Raw genomic sequence first — 19,769 nt, 5'->3', positions numbered from 1 at the left:
GATGGGGGCTCAAAAGGTAACCAAACATTCATGCTTATTCATTACAGAATATATTTCCTGACTTGGGTCAATACCTGGCCACAAATATGCAAGCTGTCTTTCTACCCTCTCTCTCAGCTTAAACGCATGTATTTAAACACTTAGGGTTGGGTGGGATCCTCTGTCACAAATATTCAATATTTATTCTGTGAACATAAAGTGTCTTTCAGACAAAGTCAGAAAAACCTTCTTAAGATTTTTTCTCAAGCAGAATTTGTGAAATGATAGCGTCTTAGAAGCAGTCTCTCCAGAAAGCAAAGCCTAAGAAGGAGGTTGTGTGCAGGTGGTTTATTCTGGTATTCTATCCCGAGGTACGGGAGCAAGAGACTCAGGAAAATTAAGCACGGAGAGGCGAAGCTAGCATAAGGATGCATTCTCATCCTTTGTCTACCATTGTGGGTTACTGCAGTTGAACTCTCTGAGGAGCCATGCACATGGGTCTTGGAATGGCCCAGCCAAGGGCATGAAATGGGGAGTGATTATCAACTAGCTTGGGTACCACATTGGTCATCTATACCTTCTTGAATTTCTAATTACTCAGACGCAAGTACCAAGTACTAGGTGGTTCCTCCAACTGTAACATTGTGGTGGGGGGGGGGGGGTGGTCAGAAAAGCCCTGGGGCAGAAAAGTGAAATCTATTCAGTGCTGCTGTAAAAACGTGTATCATGTTCCCCATAGTGAAGCTTTTTACCTCATCAGTGTCTGGAGTAAAAAAGAACCTAGAAGATATGAGTGGGGGAAGAAGAGTAATCCAACATAGGTGGCGTGTGGGATGGATACCTACACAGATGTCCTTTATTTGGTCATCACAAGATTTTTTTTCAATGAATTGCCAATGTTTAAAAAATTAGTAGAATTCACAACATAATCTGCTTCATTTCCAAAAAGTGGGATTAATACCTCTCACAGGTGTGTTTTATTTGATCATCAGGAACTCTACTCTTTTCCCCAATGAACTGCCAATATTTAAAATTCAGGAGATTTCACACAATAATCTGGACTTTCTGCTTCACTTCTAAAAACAGATCTTCTAGCAGTGCTGGGTCTACATTACCCTGAGGCTGAAAGGCAGTGACATGGGTTGTGTCCATGCACCCTTAGATGAGCACACACTCACTAGTCTATTACTGACCCGTTGTTCCCTCTTCGTGTTTGTGTACCTGTGTGTCCCCTGAAGGTATTTGCATTTGATGCCACTGTTCTAAAGACTGAACCACTTCTCAAGGTTCATGATTAGATGATTAATGTGTTTGCCCAATCCTAAACATTGTATGCCCATCTCTGAGCAGCTGATCTGCACACATTGCATCAGCTGGGCTCCCTTTCCAGTGTGGCTTTTGGGTTGTTTCAGTCAATGGGAGGAAAAACAAGTTAGGGAATCTTCTCCTCACTCCCTTCCACCTTCAAAATCACAGTCCTGAAGGTGGCTGCATCCTGCATAATCACAGCTACCCTGAGCTATCACTGATCCCTCACAGCACAATGTTTTCCCCTTGCACCTTTCAGGCTTACTAAACTCAGCGTCTCAACATTACTTTGGGGGTCTCTTAAATCTACCCTCATTATTGTAAGTTAAATTAAATTCTCATTAAATTCTTTTCAATGAACCCATCTAATCTGAGTTCTGTTTAATGCCAGGGTCCTGACTAATACAGTAAAGCGCTTATTGTATTATTATTATTGTCATTATTATTACCGTTATTAATAATGGAGCCACCCCCTCTCAAGGGTACTTTGTCAAATCCTGTCTCTACTTCAGAGAAACTGATGATGATTCTACGCTGAGCTGCTTCTGCCATCACTGCTGATCACGATGCAGCCCTGTTTTCCTACTTAGCTGACCATGTGCACTACTGGGGCCTAATCTGCTGCCTCGCTCTGGTCTGTCCTGTCTGCTTTGGCACAATCTGGCCAGCAGATTGATTGACTACTGGACCAGGAGGCTCCATGCTGTGGCTCTCAGGTTACCTGCTGTATTTGCCAAGGCTTCAAGTGGCCGTAATGAGTTTCCCATGCACCAGCTGTAGCCCAAATTGTCTTGTTTGCAATAAGCAAGGGCAGTCAAGCCTCTTGTCTTTCCTGCCTCCTCCAGAGCAGAATTTTTGATTTTAGATTGTTTACTTTCTTGGTAACAATCTGTGTGAGGAGGCGTGTGGAGACCAAGTTTTGATCCTGGCCCCGCAGGGCAAAGCTTACTGCAGAAGAAAAGACTCTGGCTGGTTGACGGAGGCTGTGGCTCTGAATCTTGCACAGCTTGGCATCACGAGGAAGCTTTGGATCACTACTTGGTCTGGCTTGCAAGAGACCAGGGTGCCTAGCTCCCCAGGCGTGTGCAGAGCCTGAAGACCTCTCAGCCTGCCCTGCAGCTCTAAGCAAGCCCCAGCAGTCCAATTTCAGATTCAGTATTTCACCAGCTCTCGAGTTCCTGCTCCTTCCACTGCATCACCAAAAGGAATGGCACAGACTTGGGCTTGAATGCCTGCTTTGCCAAGTTGAACAAGTTACTTAACTCCTCTGAACCTATTTTTTTTCTCTCGTTAAGATGGGGATAATAATTTCCTGTAGGAGGATGGAAATTGATAAGTCAATTGCCAGTCCAGTATCTATCATATAATGAATATTCAAAAAATGTTAGTTTCTTTCATAAAATGGAATCCAAACATACTTCATCTCTACTAACTGTAGAATGCTCGCCAAGCGTTGACTTCTTTTATTCAGTTCTCAACCACAGGATAGAATAGTTCTAAAGAGTATAATCTGTAAAATCAAAAAGACCTGGGTTGAACTGTGGCTCTGCACCTTCTTGACTGTGTGACGATGGAAACGTCACCTGATCTTCTGCATTTTCTGGGATCGTATTGCCTCCGTTCAGTTTCCATCTTTACACCCTTATAAACTGTGCAGGCTTCCACAGTGTGCTTTACTTCTCTGTGCCTCAGCTTTCTCATCTGTAGTTAAATCTTAATACTGGATATAATCTGTTGTACCTCATTAGGTCATTGCAATAATTAAATGGGTTCATTCTTATCAGGTACCTAAAACAGTACCTTCTCAACAAAAGTTGGGAAAGACTGACTAGTTTCTTTATCTATAAGGTTGGTGTGATGATATCGATTCATAGCTATTGTGAATATCAATTGAAATAATAAATTATGCAGAACTAGATGAAATTGCCCAAATCTGTCTATATGGCAATTTTATATATTTAATAACACAGAAAACTGTTGGCATATTGGCTGGTACATAGTAAATGCTCAATAAATGTTGCTTGTCATTATTTCATCATCAGTTTAAGGTAAAAAGCCTCAAATCACACTGACTTGTTTGGATGTAAATGATCCAATTGAGACCCCACATCCTCTTCCCAATCAAGCCCCCCAGTGCTGCCCAGCCTCAGGTATTTTGGTAGGTGTAGAATATCAGATCTATTTAGTCTAAGCTTCTGTAGACAGAAGGAATATGAGCTTTCTTTTCTTATCCATTGCATTTCTTGAATCCAACTGCTAACTCTAAAAAAAAATAAAAGTTTTCCTTAATGTATCTTGACAGAGGCGCAGCCAAGATCTTGTCTAAAAGACATAGTGGTATTCTCCCCCCACCCCCAGGATTCTGTGAAGCTGTGTACTGACTGAAAGTTCTTCTGGTTTGGGCCACTTCCAGCTTGTGGTAAGTCAGGATTCCATAGCTAGCTTCAAGGTTGCATTTAAAAAACCTCCTCCATTCACTGTCCCTAGTTGGCTCCTGACCAATTGCCCCCTTGAAGTGATGGTTATTTCAATAAAGAATTTATGGCTTTTGGTGTGGAGCAAGAGAACAGCTGGCAAAAAAAAAAAAAAAAAACCCTCTACAGGCTCTTTCATTGAGCTCGACTACGCATGTACCACTTCAGTCTAACATCAGAAAAATAGGATAATACCCTCCCTGGGAAACAAAGCAGCCTCTACCAGAGCCGAAGAGAAGAAGGTGGTGGAGGGCAGAGAGGAGCTTTGGCAACCAGCTCCTCTTGTGGTAGTTCCAAGACCACTGAGAAATGTGCTGAAAGGGCTTTTGATTAGATATTTTATTCAAGAGTATTTATATCGATTCACACAAATGGTTATGTTACAGAACCAATGTTCTGAAGAGAACGCTCTATTTAGGTCTCTTTCCCTGATTCTAAGCAGAACTGAACAAAAATCCCTGCAGAGACTTGGTGAAAACTCATTTGAACAAAAGCAGCTACATGAGGTAATGGCTAGTTCAGTAAAAATGTGCTGGGAGAAAACAAGGAAAAAATCCTTGCCATAATAATATTTGTATTTAGTAATTGGAAAAATGAAATGAAACACCTGCAGTTTATAAATCAAAGTTACCATGTGACATATAACATTTGCTAATAAATTCTTATAAGCACAGCCCTAGAAGTGAAGCCTTTTAAAAAGTTTTGCTATAGTGCGATATTGTTTTATACTAGTTTACTTCATCTGTGGGGGGTTTTTCTCCAAACTTTAAGTTCATAGATTGTAAAATTGTCTTTTAAAGTTTATTTCAAACTCTTACTAGTAATAAAAATACATAGCAGAGCAAATTACTAGGCATGAATGGCAGCGATAAATTAAGAGTTGGGGCCTTAGAATAATCTTTGGAAATCTTTTCCTCAACTTCCTCTTGATGCTCAGTTTTTTAATTAAATTATTATTATTTTAAAAAAATTTTATTGGAGTATAGTTGATTTATAGTGTGTTAGTTTCAGGTGCATAGCAAAGTCATTCAGTTATACGTATACATATATTCATTCTTTTTCAGATTCTTTACCCATATAGATTATTGAATAGAGTTCCCTGTGTTATACAATAGGTCTTTGTTGATCTATTTTATATACAGTAGTGTGTGTATGTTAATCCCAAGCTCCTAATTTATTCCTTCCCCCTACCTCACATTTCTCCTTTGGTAACCATAGGTTTGTTTTCAAAATCTGTGAGTCTGTTTCCATTTTGTAAATAAATTCATTAGCATCTTTTTAAAAAATTAGATTCCATATATAAGTGATATCATATGATATTTGTCTTTGTTTGAGTTTACTTAGTATGGTAATCTCTATGTTCATCCATGTTGTTGCAAATGGCATTATTTTGTTCTTTTTTATGGCCGAGTAATATTCCATTGTATACGTGTACCACATCTTCTTTATCCACTCATCTGTTGATGGTCATTTAGGTTATTTCCATGTCTTGACTATTGTAAATAGTGCTGCTATGAACATTGGGTGGATGCTCAGTTTTAAGTTGATTCTTTGGGGTTGATGGAAGCACTAGTTTGTCAATAGCAAGTTAGCCACAGCATGTATCTTTTTATTTTCAGACACTACCTTGTAGACAGTTTAAGTATCAAATATTCATCTGGTCAAAAATTTTTTTCCCAGCCCTTCTTTTTTCTCTTGGGAAAGGAAAGGCGGTAACAAAAATGGCATCATGATCACCTCCTAAGCCCCTATTTAATACTCTTATTTTTGGCAGTTAAAGACCAATTTCTTTTTAAAGACAAATAGGACATCACTGATTCTACATCATAAACACCTTCCTGGACACAGACTGTCATAGACCCAGGTGTCAAATGTCCCAATCCCCATTTACTTCCTGAGTATTTCATGCTGACTAAACTCTGCAGTGTAGAAATGGAGTCATTAAAAAGGTGTTATATGCATACATCTAAGAGAACTGCTTCCAGTAGAGCCTAAATAAAGGCAATTTCTAAGCCTTCTAAATTTGTTTTGAATTGCCATTGGTGTCTTGGCATATGCTTTTGAGTATCCGTAATGATACCAGCTCTTTGCACTTTGATGCTGAATTTAATACTTCCAATTGTCCAAAAGGCTCGGGAAGCCAAGTCCAGTGCAAAAAAGCTTTATTAGGAGTAATTGCACTTATAAAATATTAAGTCCACTTTTTCTTTGTCAGTAAACTCATGGGTCATTTACTGTTAAACAACTGAGTGTAATGCCACTGTTTTAGGTTAAAAGAAAACTGCAGAGCTATTTATGAAGGTTGGTGTGTAAACCGGACTTGGTAAAAAATGAGAAATCTAAGGTTAGTAAAATATATGCTTCCAATCTGCTGGATATCTGGCAGCAATTTTATCTTCTGTAAAAGTCGTAATATAGAGAAAATATTTATAAAAATCCTTGGTTAAAAGTGAAAACTTAATACATAAAGTGTGATTTATATTAAAATAAAAAGATTACCCCTGACGATATTTCAGACAAAACCAGTCACTATGCTGCAAAATCTCTCTCATCTCTAAAATCACAATTTGACATCACTTTATTTTTATTTATTTTTAAATAAATTTATTTATTTATTAATTTATTGGCTGTGTTGGGTCTTCGTTGCTGTGCATGGGCTTTCTCTAGTTGTGGCAAGCAGGGGCTTGTGGAGCACGGGCTCTAGGCACATGGGCTTCAGTAGTTGCAGCACGTGGGCTCAGTAGTTGTGGCTCACGGGCTCTAGAGCACAGGCTCAGTAGTTGTGGCACACAGGCTTAGTTGCTCCGCGGCATGTAGGATCTTCCCAGGCCAGGGCTCAGACCCGTGTACCCCTGCATTGGCAGGCAGATTCTCAACCATTGCGCCACCGGGGAAGTCCCGACATCATTTTAAATAAAGCCACATGTCAGCCTTGTAGTGAGCTATTACTTTACACACATGCAATTTGAATATGTTACAGATAACTTACTATGTACAAATTTTGGGTGGAATTAAATTTATGTCTTTTACAGAAAACATTTTCAAAATTAAAAATAAGGTTTTACATTTATTTTTATGTAGATTTTCTGTATCTTTTTCTCTGCCTATTCTTTAGTCAGATTGCACAAAGGGTAATTATTGATTCATAATATATCTACTCTTTTAATGAAAATAAATTAGAATCCTTTTTGTACTATTTGATGCAATATATTATAAGGTATCCAATAAAATTAGAATTTTCAAAAATATTCTTTGACCTTTTACATAGTTATGTTGAAGTAAGTATTTTCTTTTTACTCCAAACCAATAACTATTATTTTATGTACCTTAATTTTCCCCTTATTTTCTATTTCTCTTCTGAATCTTTTGCTGTGAAGTAGATTAAGTAGAAATTCATAAATTTGCCCTTTTTTAAATGGATACTTATTTTGCATTCAGATAATAGTAATGGAAAAAAATTATTTAATGAATAGTTTCTTTTTTCATATGAAACCTCAGAATACTAGAGGCAGTTATTTTCTAACCACCTTAAAAATATGCATAAACCCCAAATTTAAAGTTAAAATGTTAACTAGAGCTCTGAATGGCCATAGGAAATTATGTTTGGCTTATCCAACTCCAACGAAGTCAATTTCAATAGATCTCAGTCTAATGACACCCTGATTCCAGCAGTGGTGGTTGTCACTTTCAAAGCACCATACAATTTTCTATTTCAAGAAAATGATGTAAAGACTTGAATAAATTCACTTTAATCTGAAACAAACACAAATACTCTAACATCTTTCACCCTTCCTCCTTAAGAAGTGGAAGAACTCTCTATAAATTTAAACCTCAAAAAGGACAAAGTAATAAAATCTTTCTAAATTACCCTGGGCTACTATTTGCTTTCTAACATATTTTAACTTCTTTTATAAAGTTATCATAGAAAGAAATACAAGATTTGCTTTATTTTATTTTTAATGAGAAAAAGTTTACATAAATCATATAAATGAGCTTAACAAAGGGAAAGATAAATTTCAAAGTAATTGGGTGAATATTTCTTGCGGTTAAACCAAATATATAACCACAGTAATGACCTTAAATCCTTAAATAAGCAAAATGGACTAGGTCAACTTTTTTATCTCAGTAGTGAATATATCATTTGTATAGAAGTACTTGTCAAATTGAAGAAACAGAACAAATCCATTATTAGACTGACTGCCCATTGATGAATTTGATAGGAATGGTCTTGGGGGGAGAATAATACTGACCCACTTTTGTCACGGTGAAGTAAAGAGGTTGAAAAATTCTCTAGGCAGAAATTCACTGTAAAGCTGCACAGAACTGTCAAAAACAGCTATTTAAATGCTAGAGAAATAGCTATATACAACAAACCAGAGAGTTTTTATTCACGAAAACTACTGAACATTGAGTAGGAACAGTGGGACTATATGGCATTCTTGGTTGGCAGTACTCCTAAACACACCTCATCTCTTGTGGCCAATAGTTCAGCCAGGATGGGGCAGACCATGAAAATTAGCAGTCTGGCTCTTGCTGTTAGAGGTGGCTCCCTTGAAGTGAAGCACCATCAGTTAAAGTGGTGAAGTCAGGGCTTCCCTGGTGGCGCAGTGGTTGAGAGTTCGCCTGCCGATGCAGGGGACGTGGGTTCGTGCCCCGGTCCTGGAAGATCCCACGTGCCGCGGAGCGGCTGGGCCCGTGAGCCGTGGCCGCTGAGCCTGCGCTCCGCAATGGGAGAGGCCACAGCAGTGAGAGGCCCGCGTACCACAAAAAAAAAAAAAAAAAAAAAAAGTGGTGAAGTCAGTATCAAGCAAACAAGGAGAGGCCAGAAGATCTGCTAATCTGAGGTTTCAGTCCTTTTAGGGCAAGCAAATAACTGATAGCCAGACAGTTTTCCAGGGAGTGCCAGAAGGTAAACCAGCTGATAAGCTCTCTACATATCCTGGGTTGACCTAAGGCTGGACTCATGCATAGCAGAGACAGGAGGAAGGGGCAAGCCACCCATGATCACTGGCCAAGGAAACCTGTGCATACATGCAGAGGAGATGTGAAAGGGCATGGCACAAAATAAGAGTCAGACAAGACTTGAAAATGGTTTAAACTTTTAATGTATTCCTTGAACCACCCAGAGATCCGTCAAAAGGGAGTGGAAGACTCACTGGCTGGGTATGTTTGAGCATAAATACTGATCAGTCTTTCACTGAATAGCAAGTTGTGTAGACAAAGGAGAAACCCTTAGGGATCCATGCTTAAAAATAAAAAATACAACAATAAAAAAGCAAAATAAAAAATTCACATTGATGGAAAAACAGATTTCAGAGATTTAATCCAAAGAAGTTCCTAAGCAAACAAACAAATCAAAACAACTACAACCTTTAGTAAGAAAACATCGAGATATAGAATTGCTAAAGTATATTATGTAAAATGACCAATATGCTACAAAAGTTTTAGAAGACAAGCAAAGAAATTTTAAAAATGTGATTCATACTCAGAAAAAATATCAACTGCTATTCATTATCTCCAGTTATTGGATAAATATTGCAAATTAGAAATTATTCATATTTTCAAAGAACAGAAGGCAATTCTATTTAAAGATTTATATAGAAGCGTGATGACCATGACTCAAATAATAATGAATACCAACAAAGTGACAGGAATTATAAAAACAAGCCAAATGAAAATGCTCATGAAGTGGTTAACAAGCTTAGAATAACCAATGAAATGTTTTGTGTGAGAACTGAGCCATTCTCAAATGCCCTGGATGCTACAGCCTAAGCCCACTGTGAAGACTTGTTTTCTCATTATGTGTATTGCTGAGTATATTTAAAATACTTTGGGAAGGATAAAATGGGAGATTGGGATTGACATATACACATTACTATATATAAAATAGATAACTAATGAGAACCTACTGTATAGCACACGGAACTCTACTCAATACTCCGTAATGACCTATATGGGAATAGAATCTGAAAAAGAGTGATATATGTATAACTGATTCACTTTGCTGTACAGTGGAAACTAACACAACATTTTATGTCAACTATACTCCAATCAAAATTAATTAAAAAATAAAATGCTTTATGTTTATCATGGCTGTAATTGGTAATTTTTTCCTTGAAAAATGGATTCTGGGCTTTTCTGGTCTCATTGTTCTCTCTTCTTCCATTCCACAAATACTTACTCAAAAGCAGTAAATAATCCACCTGGAACATTCTACAAGAGAAAAAAAATTATAAACCTAACTGTAACAACTATTCATACAATCTATGTAAAAATAAAAAGCTAAAATTAGTATCTTATGTATTTTTTCACGGAGGACAAGACTGAAAATCTGTTGATAGATGAAGATGTATATCAGTCTGCTACTAAAAGAACAGAATCCAACTGAAAATGGTTATTTGAATTCATCAGTTTCACACGTTGATGTTACCAGCTCTATCTTCTACAAACTTTTGATTTAGTCAATAAACCCGAAACACAGCAAATTAGATTTATTTCTGTTAAGACATTTTATAACAAAAAGCAATGTGAGATCAAGTTAAAGTAAATGTAGTAATATTAAGTGTTAGTAGAGTTCATAGTTGAACAAGAATATCTGTAGACTTTGTCATCAAAAAAGCATCACAGAAAAAAGTGGCATATGTGGCTATGTTGACCAATGGCTGTGTTCCAGATTGTGACTTAGTCACAGCATTTTACAAGGTCAATATAACTGATTTATGTAAGTTTATTTGTGCAGGGAAACGGTGGACCAAATGCTTGAAAAGTAGGTTGACAGTAAAGAGTTGAAGGCTAGACAGAGAAATCAGGACCTTGGATTCTTTTATTCAGCTTCTCAAAGACCACACTGGTTTCTCATTGCTAAATGCAAAAAGACAGGCCTTGAAAAGTTGATGTGGTGGTCATGTAAAGGTGGATTGAAGAGACAGGATATTGGAGGTAGAAAGATTTCAGAGAAAGGTATTTTCAGAACAGACAGTTGACCTCTTGATCACTTCCAGGCCCCCCAAATCAAACCAAATGTTAAGCTTCATCTTTATGAACATGAACATCCCAAACTCTAACAAGGTTACATGCATAATTGAAAAGCCTGTGACCCCTGACTCAACTCAAACATTCTTCAGTGACTTTGCATTTTTTCTCATATCTTACAAGCTTTATGAAATATGTATTTTCAAGAAATTTACTTTCATATGTCTTCTAACAATGTAATTAAATTGCAGCTCAGCTGTAATTTATATTTTTAAGTACTATACACTAACAAAAAATTTATACATAGCACCGTCTGTTGGCTAAGGTATCTTTCACAGCTGAAAAATATTTTATGCTAATTAGATTAGAATATCATTAAGAAGTTTGAACAGAGAAAGGGAAAACAGCTTTAATTTAGATTAGACAAAGATGAACTCTTTGTATGTGGTCACTGACTAGGAATGAAGCCTGATCATTCAGCTTTTTTTGGTCTCTGCAAATAGTAATAGCATCAATGACAAATTGGCCTAGTAATAATTTACCTTAATCAGAGATGATTTAAATGACAAAAAAGAGCCATACTCCATTTAAGCACACAGATTTCACCTAAAACAAATATGAACAGTGAATGTAGTCAGTTTGAAGATGAAACATAATGTGCAAAAAATCTTATGAAATAGTAACACCTTTTAAGATGCAGTTATAAGATGAAATTAACCAAATAGTGTGTATCTTACATACTTCTCTTTCCTTCAGTTTACAAATATTCAATAATGTAATATATATAGACATGTGAGTTAGGGGGAGATTTTAGTAATAATTACTTGCATATCCTTGGGGATTCAGAAATTGAATGAACCTCTGCTCTTTTCTCAATATTTTTCTCTTTGTAGTATTTAGAACAAGGATATAAGCAGATTCTACTTTGGACTTTTTTTTTTTTTTTTTGCCTTTTCTTGAGTTAAGAAATACCAACAACTAAAAATTAACAAAGAAATTCAAGTGTACTATTTTCAAGTGTTGGATTTTCACCTACTCTATCATTAAATCAACAAGTATCAGTTGGGTTTGGGATTGCTAGGCACTCCCTGTCTTTAAGGAGCCTGCACTTTAAAATAAATTATAAAACATTCACAATAAAGAACAACATAGAAAGAAAGGTATTATTATTTTAATATGTAATGAATTTTCAAGGCAATAAATGATAATGTTTTTCAAAGGAAAGAGTTATTTTAGATCTAAGGTGGTAGGTAAGACTTAATACTTTTATCTCTTGCCCCTTCCATACTTATTCAGTAACCACTTAACTCCATCCCATTGGCTTAATTGCTTTTAGCTAAATAAGACTTTCATAGTTCTATGTGTTTGTACAATGTAGCCTCCCTTTCTGGGAATGCTTATTCTTCCTTTCTTTGATAGACTCAGACTCACCCTTCAATAGTCGTCTCAACATGACTTTCCAAGTGCTATGTTAAATAGTCTCTGCTTATTTCTCAACTTCATTTCCCATCTATTTCTCAAGTTTATGATAAGCTCCATTTATGTTGAACTTCCTTAGGTTTCTAGAATGTCTTAAATTCTCTCTTATACATATTTGAACATGCTGTTTGTCTGAAGTGCTTTCTTTTTTCAGCACGTCTCACTATTACTTTATAATTCCAGTTCATCCTTCGGCTCTCAGATTAGAAATTTTGTCATTTTTTTAAGCTTTCCCTGACTTTCCAATATGAGTTGAGTTCCTCTCAAGTGCTTTATGTACTTTTGTGTTTTAGTATTTATTATGACCATATTGTACATTTTCTCTTCCTTTCTAGACTGTGATTTCTGTATATTCTTCAAGTCTATATATATTCAACTATGCTTCAATAAAAAATAAATTTTAAAAAGACTATATATAGATCTTAACCAGCTAGTACAGTTTCTAATATACAGTGTAGGCACAATAGATACTTATAAGTAAATGAATATGTGAATGAGTGATCTCTCTTTCATAAAAAGCAGAGTTAATTCACTTTATGTTTCCAAAGAATATTTAACTTTCCTTGTAACAGTTACTATATTTATCTTAAAGAGCTATTTATTCCTCTTTAGGTGCAAGGGACTGTCTCTGCAGTTCCAAACCTTGGCATAGTGGAATATAGTGTATGTTTTAAGAAAATGTCTATTAATATAGTAATTATGATTTTTAAAGGGAATCGGAATTGGCAGAAGATCTAGAAAACTGATATACTACAGTTTATTCTGCTACAAATCAATTGTGAACATATTTCTTATCAGACAACCAAAATACAAAACTTTACTTCTCCAAATAATGTTTCACAGCAACTTCTCTTGTTCAGATATCAGTGCATATACTTGATATATATGAAAAAAAAAATCTCTTTATTGTGAGATTTGCTGCTATTACATTTTTTTTCTATGGTTTTAAATTTACTATGGCTATGAACATGAATGTCAAGGACATGAGCCCTTTGAACTGGTTTTATGCACTGGAATAAAAATTTGTAGAAGTTTTACCAAAACCTTAAACATATATATTTTTTCTTTCAAAATCTTGAGTCAGTCTGTATATCGTAGCAAAAAGAGCAAGTACTCCTGGGAAATACATATTTATAGCTATGTCTATAACTATATCTATATCTGAAGGTGTCCCTTTGAGAAGGAAGTATTATAATGGGAAGAAATAGCTTTATTATGAATAAGAACTATCCTTTTACGGAAACAGCCTGTTCTTTCTCATGGGATATCATTTGGGTCTTTGAGAAGAAATATAAGACTGTTGGCATATATATATGCCATACATAATTTCTGGTAGGTTGACGAATAGTTATTTGTCATCTCCTAGACATTTTTCTAGATGCTGAGATAGAGCAGTGAAAAACACTTATAATGCCCCTGCTCTTATGGGGCTGATGGAGTTTAAAGGACTGTAATGAAAGAAAATAAAAGAAAGAAAATTAAAGTAAATAAAATAATTGAACAAGATAATTTTATATAATTATAACTTTCACTGAGAAAAATTAAATTAGATAGCAACAAGATTAAAAGGAGGTAGAACTTTAAATACACTGGTCAGGAAAAGACCTGAGACCTGAAATATACCATAGAATTGGTGAATGAGCCGAAGAAGGGTGAAAATGCTATAAAAGAAAAACAGATTAAAAATTGAGCAACCAAATGATCTGTTTCCTTTAATACAAGTTTACTTTTTATCAGAGGTGTAGCAAAATCATGTGCCTTGGAGGTTATACCAGATTGGGCAGCCTGGTGGGCTGAAAGGAGTTACAGGAGTACAGTTTCTTTCCACTAGAGATAATAACTCTTGGTAGAGCACCATGCATTTAATAACTACTTAGAAGTACCTGTTTATCTGATCTGAGAATTTTTACTGGCATGTGTTGCCTTCTCTCTTATATGACAAGAATAGTTTTAAAATAAAACACATTGCCTAAAATCAGTACACTAAAACCACAGGGACCATTATTTAAGGCAAGTCCATTTCTTAGCCTAACAAGCTTGAAGGTGTCCCTTTGAGCAGGAGGTATTATAATAGGAAGAAGTAGCTTCATTACTGTGTCTTTTCTCTAGAAATAAGAACTATCTTTTAATGAAGCAGCTTGCTCTGTTTCATGGGATATCATTTGGGCCTTTGAGAAGGAATGTAAGACTGATGGTCTGGTTTGAAATGGTTGTATGTGGTTGTCCAGATCACTGAAGAAACTTTTAAGTTTCTAGCTAAAGTTGCTGCTATTGAAAACAATAAATATATTTTCAGAAACTTAGAGCAATGGAGAGTGAACTAATTCACCTGTTACCTTTTCAAAACTTTAGTTTCCCATTGGGAGCATGAATTTGGTCTTTTGCCTCATTTGACTATCAATTTTGAGTTGCTTCATTAAATTTTTCACTGGGGTAAGGCCAGGTTCCGAGGGAGGGGATGAAGTACAGAGAATTTCAAGGGTGTAGGCTGCTTTTAAGGCATGTTTTCCTCTATACATTTGGCGTTTAATGCATTTAAGCGTTTTGGAAAAGGAGTTGTACTACTTGCAATGGACACATTCTGCCATCAAAAACATAAAATAATTGATCTATAAATTAATAGGAAAACATCCAGAGAAAATTTTATTTATATATAAAGGGCTGATTTGTATAAACATTGTTTCACAATCTCAACTTTGCAAGTTGAGTTGCAACTTTGCAACTTAGCTTAGTACAACTCTGTTCATTCTCTGAAGGAGATCCAATTATGGAAATGTATTGGCAAACATGATCATACATTACATGTGAGAATTAAGACAATTTCAGCCTGCACACTTTACTTCACGTATTGGCATAAAATCATCATCATCATCATCACTGAGATTCGTATGAGAGTATATGTATTCTAGGAACTATTCTAAGTACTTTTATACACTTTATCTCATTTGCTATTCATAGTAATGTTATGAAGTGAATATTTTTTATGGATATATTTTATGGATGAGAAACAAGAAGGCTTAGAAAGTTTCAGTAACAAGCCCAAGGTAATTCCAAAAATTCCCAAGTTGTACACAAGGTAATATTCAGTATCCATTAAATAGCCAATAGACAGATTCAAAGCAAAATGCAAACTAGTAGAATTTGATTTTCTTTTATGAATGTCCCCATTGCCCCTTGATAATCTCAATTCATTTGTGTGAGGAAGAAACCAATTTGATGGTCAAATTAGACATATTCTCTAAAAGTACTAACTATTTATGCTCTACAATTGTTTTTTATTAGAAAAGTTCATTAAGAGAAACTCAGTTGGAAAGATGTGCCCTATGGTTGTTTTTCCTTGTCAAGATGTAACTGGAAGTGACAAGTTGTTCCTCTTCCTTTTTATGCTCACAGAAGAATATTAGAGGCACAAAGTGTCAGCAATGTCACTTCTGAAAACTTGTACACTACAGTTCCAAAGTTAACAGATGGGATCCTTATCAAGTCTGAAAGGAACAGAAGAGTGAGCCCAGGGGAGTGAAAAGTCCCACTGGTATTTCTGTTTTCCATTCTAAGAAGCACTGGGTCTGCACAGATGAACTCTGTAGTCATAAAATTGCTGGATGAAGTGAGCAAAGAGGTCCTTGGTCCCCTCAGGGAGCCCAGGTAAAGACTGAATCCCACATAGCTCCTCATACAATGCCAAGAGAGGGAGTTACTGTGGTTCAGAGAACAAGACTGGAGGCCTCTGCCTTGACTACATGACTGAGGGACAAAACCTTAAATCTATCACTTAAAAATGAGTGCTTTGAAGCAGTTGCTATCTAAGGTCTTCCCCAAATATTTAAAAAGGTGTATGTGCATATGTCCTTCACGACGTTCTCAATGGAACTTTCCAACGCAAAGCATTATATTTTAGTCACAAGAGCCATACGCTCGTGACGTTCTGAACGCAGTACCCTTGTTCACTATTGACCTGTATCTTCATCATTTAATACTGCAGATTAATTTGTTATTATGAAAATAAAATTCACAAGTAGTATTATGTCAAGTATGTATATCATAGCTAGATACCCTCATTGTAGAATTTATTGTACTTCTTGGCAAAGGACTTTGACTCATGAGCCAACAAGAATCTTAAAGGCAGCTAAAAGAAACACCATGATAATGCAGTGTCTTGTGGTGAGGTGGGTTAAAGCAAGGAATACTGGTGTACTGTGAGGAAAAATATACAAACGTTTATAAAGAGAGGTCGTGACACAAGCTCATTCACATTTAAACTGGCCAGAAATAAAAGAATCAGGGTATTTCTGAAAGTCATTGTGAGTGAGATTGATGCTTCTCATCTTAGGAAATCAATACGTCATTTCTACAGTACATCTGGATTTGTAATTCATATAGTGTTATGAAATGTTATATATCTCAAGGAAGAAAAGGGGCTCAGAGCTTAAGGAGTTCATGCAAGAAACTAAAGCTAGGGCTTCCCTGGTGGCGCAGTGGTTGAGAGTCCGCCTGCCGATGCAGGGGACACGGGTTCGTGCCCTGGTCCGGGAAGACCCCACATGCCGCGGAGCGGCTGGGCCCGTGAGCCATGGCCGCTGAGCCTGCGCGTCCGGAGCCTGTGCTCCGCAACGGGAGAGGCCACCACAACGGGAGAGGCCACAACAGTGAGAGGCCCACGTACCGCAAAAAAAAAACAAAAAACAAAAAGAAACTAAAGTTAGAGCAAATGATGACTATCCCAGATATTACACTTGTTTCCTCTCTTTTACCTATTCAGTCTAACTTAATGCTAAAAAGCCTTGATACCTGTCAAAAGATATCACTGGAGGTCAAGCCATATTTGTTTCTCAGTTATTGAAAGCCTAACTTCCAAGTTTGTCAATATATGCAACTGAGAAAAGTTTGTATTTTCTAAGACTTAGTTTAATAATAAGTTTAATAATATAAGTAGATATATCATTTTAAAAATTATCGGAATTTTCTAATTCGTGAATATTGTATTTCAGTGCATGACCTATGTGTTTGTTGAGCATATAGGTATAATGAAGAACACAGGAATAAGATATAGTAGTTTCACTTAATAGATTAAACCTTATATAATATTTTAAACTTAAATGAAAACTGCTTGACAAAACTCCTAGGGATGTGGTTGGTCTCTGTGCTCTAATATATAAAAGTATTATCTACTTATACTTTAGGATACAAAATAGTCATTTATTCTTTTTTTGGAGTCTCATTCCAAATTCTTGGTCTGTACCTGATCTGTTTCTTGTTGCTATACACTATATAATAATTTAGGTTCTAAGTTTTTAGAGGAACAGGACAGTATCCTATATTTATTTTCATCCACCATACTGGTTAGAAGAATTTAGGCACATATTAGGGTCATGATAAATACATATAAAGTAGCATAGCACAGCATAGTATAAAATAGAGTAGAACAGAATGTTTTATATCTCACTCAGTGAAATCTGTCTACATATAAGAGTAGAAAAATAGACCACCTTACATTATTTTTTGTAAAAAAAAAAAAAAAGAAAAGTAAGAGAAACTGTGGAAATGTAGGTTCAAAACATGGATGGTAGGTCCTGATCAATTTAGCGCAAACCTGATAACACACAACTAAATTCAATCCACTGGTCAGATGACAGACATTTTCCATTATTGAGGCCTGTCTTTATTCACCCTTTCATTTTTCTTTAGCATACCATAACACATTTCCTCATCACAATAGCAGGAATACTACACTCTACAACATTCCCTGTTGTAGAATCAACCAAACCACAGTGTATTATACAAATATGTCCCAGCCAGCTACCCACCCTGCTGTCTGCCAACCTGGCTTAGAAGAAATCTTGGCCATTAACAAGAGATTGTTAGCTCCACTCCATGAGCAAATAGGATGGTTCTTCAGTAGTATGTCAGAGCTAGAGCTCATGGGAGCACATCTTCTTTCCCCCACTCTGTGTTCATTGACATCATGTTAGCAGCATGAAATTGACCATGGTGGGAGTATTTACACCATGGTGATTGGCACATACTATGAATCAAGCCTCTTTTTTTCTGGTGGCCATTTGTTAAAAATTTCCTAGCCCACCACTGGATTTCCTTTCTCTTTTCTTTAAGAGTATTTTATCCTATCTTTCCCATTTCTTTTTTTTTTTTAATGTTGGCTTTTTAACTGCAGTTGATCCTTGAACAACACAGGTTTGAACTGTGTGGGTCCACTTATACTTGGATTTTTTGTTTCAGTAATAAATACTACACTAATACATGATCCAGGCTGGTTGAATTCATGGATGAGGAACCGCATATAAGGAGGAATCTGGAATATGGTGGGCTGACTGCAAGTTATATGTGGATTTTCAACTGTGCAGATGGGCAGTGCCCTTAACCCCCAAGCTGTTCATAGGTCAACTCTCTGTTTGTTATAATGTAATAACTATAAAAGATCATAGCATCAGACAAGTCTATCAAAGTAGAGATTGATAGATTTATTTTGAAAAGGACATATCTTCGTTTCTAATCATTTGCAGTAACTAAGCAAAAGGAAAAAATGCTACTTTTTAATATTACAAGTATATCTTAAGATGCACTGTGTTTCTATACTCAATGTCTGATGATCCTTAAAACCTCTGGTAATTTGAAATTTGGAAAACATTCCTTCATATCTGGATCCGTAAGATTGTTTCACTGGGGACTGAATTTTTCCTCATATTATTACCAATCTGCTACTTTACACTTTCGGACTTGTCTTCAAACAGTGGTGGGTTGCAAAATACCATTGATCATCTTTTATAATGACAGTATTAACAAAAACCAAAAATATTATTGTTAAATTATAACAGGTATGTTTAATCATTTATGCTCATTGACTATATTTAAATGGTATTTTTTTCTCCTTTATTTTTATGTTGGCCTAGAAATTATATAGGATTTTCTTTCTCATCTTTAAATAGAATGTTGAAATAAGTATGGAACTCACATGGGATGTTTTCCATTTGTTCCATTACGTATGTCAGAGGACATATGATTTATTCTTTTCTCCTTAAGTCAAACAACATTAGTTTTCTCTGAACATCTGGCTGGCATCTGGGAGATCTACTCCATGCACTATTAATCAGAATATCATTGTGAAGTCTGGGTAATGACCTATGTGAATAGAATATATTTACAGGTAGTAAAGTTCACTTTATTGATTTAATACTACTCGGCACCCTGAAGTGCTTTGGTTTTCAACACAATTTAAGTACATTGCCAGGGAGACCTTCAAGATGGCGGAGGAATAAGAGGTGGAGATCACCTTCCTCCCCACAAATACATCAGAAATACATCTACACGTGGAACAACTTCTACAGAACACCTATTGAGCACTGGCAGGAGACCTCAGACTTCCCAAAAGGCAAGAAACTCCCCACGTACATGGACAGTGCAAAAGAAAAAAGAAAAAACAGAGACAAAAGAATAGGGACAGGACCTGCCCCTCTGGGAGGGAGCTGTGAAGGGGGAAAAGTTTCCACACACTAGGAAGCCCCTTCACTGGCAGAGAAGAGGGGTCGCAGGGGTGGGGAAGCT

Source organism: Aethalodelphis obliquidens, unplaced genomic scaffold (genome assembly GCF_003676395.1).
Source record: "Aethalodelphis obliquidens isolate GAN/ISIS:26980383/991018 unplaced genomic scaffold, ASM367639v1 scaffold4, whole genome shotgun sequence".
In the NCBI taxonomy this organism is placed as follows: domain Eukaryota; kingdom Metazoa; phylum Chordata; class Mammalia; order Artiodactyla; family Delphinidae; genus Aethalodelphis; species Aethalodelphis obliquidens.
Note: the sequence above shows the minus strand (reverse complement) of the source record.